Below are 9,810 nucleotides of genomic sequence, written 5' to 3' on the forward strand. Positions count from 1 at the left end.
TTTTTTGTTAAGTCTTGTTATTTTGGTTGCATTTTATACATGTTGGTGGAACCCTAGTTCATGTTTTCTCCCCCTTATGTTAGTGTGAATGGCTTGGTTAACTTTGATAATATAGTGCTATGCATGGTGTGTAGTAGGAATATATGTTTGTTGAGTAGAAAGATTGGGGGTTAGGGTTAGTTAGTGATTAGGGTTAACTTTGCTTAGTGTGTTAATTAGTGATTAGTGATACTTTTGTGGACATCACCAATAATTTAGTGTTGATATGATTTGGATATAATAAGATGTATTTGGATAAACACCAATTCTCATTGAAGTCTTAAATGCATTCATGTTATTTTTAGATGGAGAGACTTGTTAATGTTCATTACATTGACAAGGAGGCATTCTTGAGTAACAATGCCGACACGGGTGAGGAACCATTGGTTTTTGATAGAAGCCCTAGCTATGAGGATGTTGTTGCAAAAGTGAGACAAGTCTTGAAGTGGATGGACACCAATGTTGATGTTAAGTTAATAGGAAGGTATGATGTTGGAGTTGGAGCCAAATCTCGCTTGAAAAGTATGCCTATCACCTCGGATTTGCATTGGGATGTATACAAGGAAAAAGTATCCCAATCGGAAGACAAGTCACTTGAATTGTTTGCCACCAAGGTTGAATCTCCTCGGTTTACCTTTGATTTGAACCGGCATGTCTCTTCCCCAATGGATGACATGAGCGAGAGGACAATGGTGCCACTTGTTGAGCATAGGGTTGTGGTTGATGCCCCCAATGTTTATCCCCCACCACGTCCCCGTGTACCAACTATCAAAGCAAATGAGGTTGAGTTGTATGCCCCCAATGCTTCTAGCCAACCACCAACTAGCCAAGCAAATGAGGTTGAGTTGTATGCCCCCAATGCTTCTAGCCAACCACCAACTAGCCAAGCAAATGAAGTTGAGGTGATTGCTAGTGACGGAGTAATTCAAGAGGATGAAGATGCTTATGATGACGACGAAGAGCAAGAGGAAGGGTTTCATGGCAATGATGTTGGTGACTTGGATGTGTACATAGCGCAAAAGGACATGGATCGTGACTTGCCTTTTAGGCGTCAATATGTGTATGACTCGGATGATGAGGGTCCAGTTGAACAGTTGGACGAGGATGGATTCACAAAGGAGGAGAACCAAATCCACTTTGAGCTGACGGGTTTACAAAAAAGAACTCACTTGTTTAAAGATCTCAGCCTTGCCCATAAAGCTGTTGTTGACGGTGGAATGAGAATGACGGCAATTGAGCCAACACCATGCCCGGATCCAGGAGAACCAAGGGTGGAGAATGAGGACGAGAATGCTTATTTGAAGAAAGGATTGAAGTTTCTGAGCTTGCCTATGCTGAAGTTTTGGTTGGCTGACTATGCCATTCGAAACCATAGGCCAATTTATGTTGAGCACTCCGACATGAAGTTGCGTTACACCGTGGTGTGTGAGCAAAAGGAATGCACATGGAAGGTTCATGCAAGAAAGCTTAAAGAAACCGAAGAATGGGTGTTAACAAGTTATGATACCACTCATAGATGCAAACCGCCATCGAAACGACTTAGAAAGACACACCGTCAACTCACATCTGAGTATCTTGGATACAAATGGATGAAAGACATAGCCTTTGATCCCACTGTGAAAGTGAGGTTTCTCATGCGGACGGTGAAAAAACAATTTGGTTATGAAGTCAAGTATGGGAAGGCATGGAAGGCAAAGGCAAATGCTATTAGGATGTTGTACGGTGGTTATGAAGAAGCATACAACCAGCTCCCAAGGTTGTTGGCCGCCATTGCACATAGGAACCCGGGCATGTTTCATGTGGTCGAGGATCACGAGGGAGTGTTCCACCGTGCCTTCTGGAGTTATGGACAATGTGTGGAGGCATTTCAGCATTGTCGTCCGGTCTTGTCTATAGATGGCACGTTCTTGACCAGTAGATATAAGGGCACACTAATGGTAGCAATGGCGCACTCATCAAACGACAACGTGTTGCCGTGTGCATTTGCTTTGGTGCCTTTCGAGCACCAAGACAACTGGGAGTGGTTCATGGGTCATGTTAGGCACAACGTGATTGGGGCTAGGGAGGTATGCATCATATCGGACCGACATCATGGCATACTCAAGGCAATGGACATTGTTATTCCAGGATTTCCAAAGCTTCACCACAGATGGTGCATGAGGCATTTCGTGGCCAACTTTTACCGGGCATGTAAGAGCAAGGAGCTCAGCAAAGACCTTACCCATGTATGTGTGGCCTTCACCACCCAAGGTTTCGATGATCGGTACAACAAACTCTTTGCAGCGGTGAACGAAGGGGGAAAAGACTTCTTAACTAGGAATTTAAGCGAGAAGCACAAGTGGGCACGCGCTCATGACGATGGTGGTTGGCGATATGGCGACATGACGAGCAATCTCGTAGAATGTTTCAACAATGTGTTGAAGGGTGCTCGTGCTTTGCCGGTGATTGCAATAGTGGAGTACACCTTCTTCAAGCTTAATGAGTACTTTTAGAGGCATTCTGAAGAGACTGCAAAATGGATAGGTGAAAAAAAGGATTATCCGGAAAAGGTTGATGAATGGTTGCAGTTACAAACAAGCAAGTCTTCACGGCAACAAGTTATCATATTCGATAGACTTGAAATGATCTATCAAATTGATGAGCCAGGTGGCACAACACGAGATGGTAGACAATATGGTGGTGCTGCATTTGAGGTGAAACTGAAGACTCGGTGGTGCCAGTGCGAGAGGCCTAGTAAGTATCATTGGCCATGCTCGCATTTGATAACGGTGGCGAAGGCGAGAAACATACATGTTAATGATGGAAAAACCGTGAGGATGCAAGAGTTCCATGTGGAAGCTACTAGGTTGACATGGGCGCCAAGATTTCACCCTTTCTTGGACCAATCACAGTGGCCTGAGTACCATGGCCCTCATATTAGGCCAGACCCTCTTCTGAAGGTGGAGACGAAGGGTAGAAGGAGAACTAAGAGGTTTAGGGGTGATATGGATGACCTGGCTGGATACACTAGCATGAAACAATTTGGTAGCGGTCATTTCATGGAGGCTCCTGACATTATCAACTGTGGGGTGTGCGGTGAAGGGGGACACAATGAGCGGACATGCAAAAAAAAGAAAACCAAAAAAAGAAAAACAAGTCGTGGAGGCGGCACCGATGGTGAAAGAGGTGGAAGAGGTGACGGTGGTGGTGGTCGAGGAAGCACGAGTGTCAGAGGTGGTAGTGGTGGTCGTAGAGGGAGCACAAGTGCTAGAGGTGCTAGTGTTGTAGAGGGAGCACAAGTGCTAGAGGTGGTGGTCGAGCTAGCACAAGTGCTAGAGGTGGTGGTCGAGCAGGCACAAGTGCTAGAGGTGGTGGTGGTCGAAGAGGAAGCACAAGTGCTAGAGGTGGTCGTAGAGGAATGGTTGATAATGGATCGGCCTTCGGTTATTTGCTTAATCCAGATGGTTGATCTAATAATAATGGTATATTATTTGTTCATACAATTCCTAGCATTTATTCATTTACTATATTTATGCATTTGCTCTCTTTATGTCTTGTGCTAACAATTGTTCTTTTTGTAGGCATGGCTTCATCCGGTTCCAGGACGAGGCCGCCGTGCGCGGACCAAGAGGACATGCCGAAGACGTGGTTGGAGGCCAGTTTGGACAAGGAGAAGGAGAAGGATGTGCCCACACCACCATGTTGGTGTGGTGATGTTTGCAAGCTGAAGGTGTCCACTGACCACAGCAAGTCATGGACAGAAGGTAGAAGGTTTTTCGTGTGTCCCAACTATGCACATGATCGTCGAAGGCCAACTAACGCATATGACATACCACCGGTATGTTAGGTGTACATATAAAAACATCAACAAGTTGTCACTCATATGTCTAACAAAATCATGGTTTATATGTAGTCCCCTCCTCCACTTTGCAAGTACTTCACTTGGATAGATCACGAGGTACCAAAAGATGTCCAAGAGGACCAATGTGCAGATTGGTTACGGAGGCAGCGCCTATTCGAGGAGTCCTATGCACGGGGATTGGAGCGGGAGCGTCGTGAGAAGGAGGCTCGTGAGCGCAAGAAGCGTGAGCAAGAGAGGGCACGCAAAGAGAAGGTGGCTCGTCAAGAAGAGAGGGCAAGAAAACTTGCAAGGGCTCGCGATGCACGAGAGGAGGACGAGGCACGTGACAAGAAGGGAAAGTGGCCCCGTACTACTCAGTAGACAAATGGAAAGGCACCGGCGTCGATGATGAACTGTCGAGACTTTGTTTAATGTATGAACTTATTATTAGAGACCTTGTGTGGTCATGAACTATTTCTGTCATTCGAGACTATTTGAGATTATGTGCAAACTATGTTCGTCATTCGAGACTAGTTAGTATGCTTTGTTCATATTTTTGGTTGAGAGTAGCATGCTTTGTTCATATTTAACAGTGTTTGCTAGTTGTTTCTAAGCAAAAACTTTAACAAGTTGTGTGCAAAAACACCAGGCCCACACCCAGACGCCAGGGTCCTTGGCGTCTGGCTTGCTTTGCTCGCGCAGGTGACCAGACAGGTTGTCTGGTGTGTCTGATGGACAACCAGACGCCAAGGTGCATGGCGTCTGCCTCCCACACCCAGTCGCCAGGGTCCCTGGCGTCTGGCTTGCTTTGCTCGCGCAGGTGACCAGACAGGCCGTCTGGTGTGTCTGATGGACACCCAGACGCCAAGGTGCATGGCGTCTGCCTCCCACACCCAGACGCCAGGAACCCTGGCGTCTGGCTTGCTTTGCTCGCGCAGGTGACCAGACAGGCCGTCTGGTGTGTCGCGCAGGTGAGCAGACGTGAGCCAGGCGCCAAGGTCCATGGCGTCTGGTTGTCCATATCCAGACGCCAAGGACCTTGGCGTCTGGCTTGTTATGCTCACGCAGGTGACCAGACAAGCTGTCTGGTGTGTCTGATGGTCATCCAGACGCCAAGGTCCCTGGCGTCTGGTGTCCAGAAAGCATTCTTGTTTGATGGATAAGATTCGAGTGGATAAGATTTTGGGCCCACCTCTATCCCTCTCATCCATTCATCTCCACCTCTACCCCTCTCATTTCACTCATATCCACCCACTCTCACCTCTAGCCCTGCCAACGTCACTCCCTCGTCCAGCACCCTAACCCCCCTCAGATCTCTCACAAATCGGTCCGGTTTCACCGTTGGATCTTCAGGATTTCGAGACTAGAAGGTAAATCAACTCCACCCCCATTTTTTGGTTGGTTTAATTTATCATACTTTTGTGAAAACCCTAGTTTGTTTTCCTCGTGGTTTAATGTATCATAGGTTAGATACTAAGAGATTTGTGTGTTGTAGATAGCTAATGAAACTCAGTGGGTGCTTAGCCCTGTTGTTCATGTGCATGGCTTGTCTTCATGTATTGTGCAAGTTAGTCAAGTGGACCTCACTTTCGATTGGTTGAAGACTAAATTCATGTTGAAGCAAGGGTTGAAGGTAGAGGATTTTGTGTACTACGTCAGCAGGAGGAAGTCAGATGGCCCCGGGGAAAAAAAATTGGTTGACATAACTGATGATGACAAGATTCAAGAAATGCTGGAAGAATGGAAATGGAAAAGGGTTGTTGACTTGCATTGCTACAGGAAACCGAGTTATATGTGATGTTCATGTCGTTTCAACCATCGTGGTCATGAACTACTTATGTCATTCTAGACATTGTATGTGATGAACTTCTCATTCGAGACTATTTGTGTAATTTGAACAATGTTTGTAATTTGCTATGTCATTCGAGACATTGTATCGTAGACCATCGTGGTCATGAACTAAGTTTGTAATTTGAACTATGTTTGTCATTTGTCAACTATAGTGGTATGAAAAGACTATGCAATGCTTATGTATGTATGTTATTCGAAACTACAAGTGAAAAGACAAAACTACAAGTGAAAAAGCAAGTATTGTCTGCACCAGGACCAGACGCCAAGGACCCAGGCGTCTGGCTCCCCTGCTTTACCCTGTTTCTGGTGTCAGTAGACTGCCAGACGCCAAGGACCCTGGCGTTTGGTCCCCTGACATACAGCCAGACGCCAAGGACCCTGGCGTCTGGTCCCCTGACTTACAGCCAGACGCCAAGGACCCTGGCGTCTGGCTCCCTGTGCATATAAATGACTAAATACAGATTTCATCATTCATGTCAAACATTCATATAAACATTCATTTAAATGACTAAATCACAGGAAACAACAATTAACATAAATCACATCATTCATGTCAAACATTCATAGCAACTTCACGAATCCGGTGCAACTTAATTCGAACGGCAACAAGTTCATGGAAAGAAACGACAACAAGTTCATGGAAACAAACTAGAACAAGCTCATTGAAACAAACTACAACAAGCTCACTTCTTCCTTCCTCTCTTTGCAAGTTCTGCAAGTGTATGCTCCTCCTCTTCGCTAGCCTCATGCTCCTCCTCTTCGCTAGCCTCCTCCGCCTCTGCATCAATGTTGGACTTATATCTTTGCATTCCCGCAGGCATAAATTGATGAGGATACTCCGGACTATGGAATTGAGTGTTCCATATCTTCTTTCTACCTTTCTGGCCCGGTGTCTTAGCTATTGCTTTGCCTTTTTTAGAGCGGGCATTGCCTTGTGTCGGTTGTGTAACCTGTGATGGTTGTGGAGCATCAACATCATACTCATGATCCTCTTGATGTGTTGCATCATACTCATGCTCATCATGATGTGTTGGCTCCTCTTGATGTGCTGGCTCCTCTTCATTGACCTCCTCCTCTATGTCCTCTTCGTTCTGGACATAACGCCGTTTATTAGCTCTGGCGGCACAGCTACCTGGTGCATACACGTCACTGGACTGAGCACCATGGCAAGAAAGCATAGCTGCCATCTTATGGAACCGCTTCTTGAACTTCTGCGACAACACAAAATATGCTATGATATGAGATGCAAATAACTAATCCGCGAAAAAAACTTTTATAATATATTGCGACTAACCTCCATCGTGCTCCTAAGAGTCCTCTCAGATAATGCACCACTAGGTGGATGACTCAGTGCAACATTGGCATCGTTGACGCACAGAAGCAACTCTCTGCCCTACAATTCATGAACACACCAAACTTATGTATTTGAAAGAAGACAACATGATGCAAGTATGTTAGAATAGGTCAAACAGACTACCATTTCGTCATGCATCGGTGCGTAGTCAACATGAGCCCCTCTGGTGTCTCTCACAGCCGTGTTGAAGGTATGATAACCTTCTGCAGTCTCCGGGTCTTCAAACACCAACTCCGACCACTCCTCGTGAGTCCAACCTGGCTTCAGCTTTAACCGGTAACGATCCGTATACCACACTTGATACTTCTGATATGCTGACTGATTGTGAGGTCTATTCTCTGATTGCACTAACGTGTCTCTTTGATTCCAAATTTCTATCCACGCACGGTGTTTGTTTGCCCAATCCGATATATCCTGATTGTTCCTTCGATCGAACCTACAAATGATGCACGGGACAAAGCATTAGCAAACATTGACTTATTTAATGCTCTACTACATACTCAAGGCATGCTTGCTTACCGATGCAGAGATAGCATTTCCTCCTTGCTCTCCTCAATTGGAATACCTTGTCTTTTTCCAAATTGTCTTGCCACACGGTCTACAAAGTGCCACTCGACTGTGAAGAAGCATATCATTGGGCACCTCGCCCGCCAAAGATGGCTATCACGCGTGCACATCTCATTAAGATCAAAGTCACGATCTTCCACATAAGGCAACCAATATACCTGCAAAACAAAGAGATACATTGTTAGCTACATAAGTTTCATTCTTGACTAAATTTTATCTCATCGAACTTCTCATAACCTGCTCAGCAGTCAAGGTGTCCAGCTCGTTCATATAGCACTTGTATCGCACATGCGAGCTTCCTGTGTAGACTGTCACTTGTTCCCAATAGTAAGCAAGCGTAGGGCGCCGATATGGATCATCATCATGCAACCCGTCATGATTACCCCATGGGTTTGCCATGAGGGGGTTCTTCAAATCGGGCCGTCCAACCGGGATCCGCTCCCACATCCACACGGATAGGCTCCAAACAAACCCAGACAATGAGGATGTACCTCCCTTCCTCCGACACGCCAAGTCAAGCTGCAATGAAACAAACATGTTAGATATGGAGGCGCATGACAAATGCAAGATAAATGGTTGCAAATATCTCTTACCTGACGATACAAATATGCTAGTGCGGCCGAACCCCAGCTATACTGGGTATCCCAGTTATTGAGTGGCTCCAAGAACATCCAGAGGGCTGAGTTCCCGGTTGCATCTGAGAAGACTACCTTGGTTAGTACATACCAAAGATAGGCCCGCGCGTACTGCTGCACAACCACGTCATTGGCACCCTCAGGGCACGGATTGGTGTTTCCTCTGACCAGTTTTAGCCAAGAATGCCTCACTCTCACGGTATCGGCCTTGCCTTCCTGAGGGCCCTCGGGCTGAACACCAATTAAATCGGCAGTCCGTTCTCACCAATTACCCACGCTGACACGACCGGTAACAACTTGTCTGTTGATAGGAAGGCCGCTTATCATAGCCATGTCCTGTAGGGTCATCGTCATCTCGCCACATGGAAGGTGGAAGGAGTGAGTCTTCGGCCTCCAACGATCCACAAGTGCGGTCAGCGCCGCGTGGTTCACCGGCGGAGCGCGTCGCTTAAACTGCAACACGAATGGGAGAAGACCCAATCTCCGAATGTAAGGCTCATAGCGCGGGTCGTAATCAAAGTCATCAGCGGAATGACCCCTCATGCGCATAGCAACTACAAGCTGCAAATAAAGTGATGTTTTAATAATCAATACAAGGACACAAATGAGAAACAACGAAAATTGACCCAGTCTTGCTTCTTACCTGTCCATTCTCAATGGCACGAACACGATGCTCCTTATCCCACTCTTCGATTAATCCGTCATACCAAGGTCCATCACCATCCGTCATCCTACAAAAAAATTCACAAACATCTATGAATACATGAACAATATCAAACAATTTCCTTCTCCAAGTTTATGCCATATGAAAACACCACCATTCTTCTCAAACATAACCACATCATTTCTTTCTTCTACATATGCACACATATCATCTAGAGTACCAAATTTCACCATCAAATATATTTCATAATCATCATCCGCCATTCTATTGAACAAATCATGTCACACACAATAATTAAATTTCATCATCTCTTTTGCATAAAAAAATTTGCCATCTATATATTCAACTATATTGTCATACCACTTCACATTTTTCTCTTCTTCATATGCACACATAAATATTCTCAAACATACCAACATCATCTCAATCAAATAAATTTGTCAAATAATATGGTGTCACATATGCAAATACATATCATCTAGAGTACCAAATTTCACCATATCTTTTGAAAATATAGTATGCCAACAATAGGATTATCTACACATACACACATCATCTATCAAACCAAATATATATGCCAAAGTCTATTTTACATACACAAATCATATATTCATCACCCCTCTTAATTCAAAAAAAAATTCCTATGGACAACATATACACAAAACCGAATTGATTTTACCTACATGTTCAACTACACATCATCTACTGCCTACCTAATCATCTATCAACTACACAAAATTTCCTAAAAATAAGAAACCATCTACTCATCTAACATCACCTAGTGTTGAATAATGCATCCAACCAAAGAGGGGAAAACAAAAACAAATTGGAGGGAATGGGGGAGAATACCTCAAAGAAGCTTGGGGGGGTCAGATCTGTG

The 9,810-nt window shown here is 45.0% G+C and overlaps 1 pseudogene; it reads right to left on the reverse strand.

Moving 5' to 3' along the window:
• Positions 1–8,527: 8,527 nt before the first annotated feature.
• Positions 8,528–9,810, reverse strand: part of LOC119320643 — a 13,404-nt pseudogene continuing 12,121 nt past the window's right edge.

This window comes from Triticum dicoccoides, chromosome 6B, assembly GCF_002162155.2.
Source record: "Triticum dicoccoides isolate Atlit2015 ecotype Zavitan chromosome 6B, WEW_v2.0, whole genome shotgun sequence".
NCBI lineage: Eukaryota > Viridiplantae > Streptophyta > Magnoliopsida > Poales > Poaceae > Triticum > Triticum dicoccoides.